Below are 214 nucleotides of genomic sequence, written 5' to 3'. Positions count from 1 at the left end.
TGCGTTGTAATTACTGGTCCTTCGCCACGGCGGAACGAACCTCGAACAACTCAGCTTTGCTCGCAGAAGTTGAAGCTGACGCTTCAAGGCGGGCGGCATGTTAGAGATTCGAACTAAGAAGATGGTTACCGTCACATATCCTCACATCAGTAACCATTCGGTCAGAGGTACAGTATGTTTGATAAGAGCGTGTACGGCAAAACTTTTTCCTCGA

This window comes from Odontomachus brunneus, unplaced genomic scaffold, assembly GCF_010583005.1.
Source record: "Odontomachus brunneus isolate Ranch 3 - 2012 unplaced genomic scaffold, Obru_v1 Obru_scaffold_280, whole genome shotgun sequence".
Taxonomy (NCBI): domain Eukaryota; kingdom Metazoa; phylum Arthropoda; class Insecta; order Hymenoptera; family Formicidae; genus Odontomachus; species Odontomachus brunneus.
The sequence above is the reverse complement of the archived record's forward strand: the minus strand, read 5'-3'. Positions refer to the sequence as shown.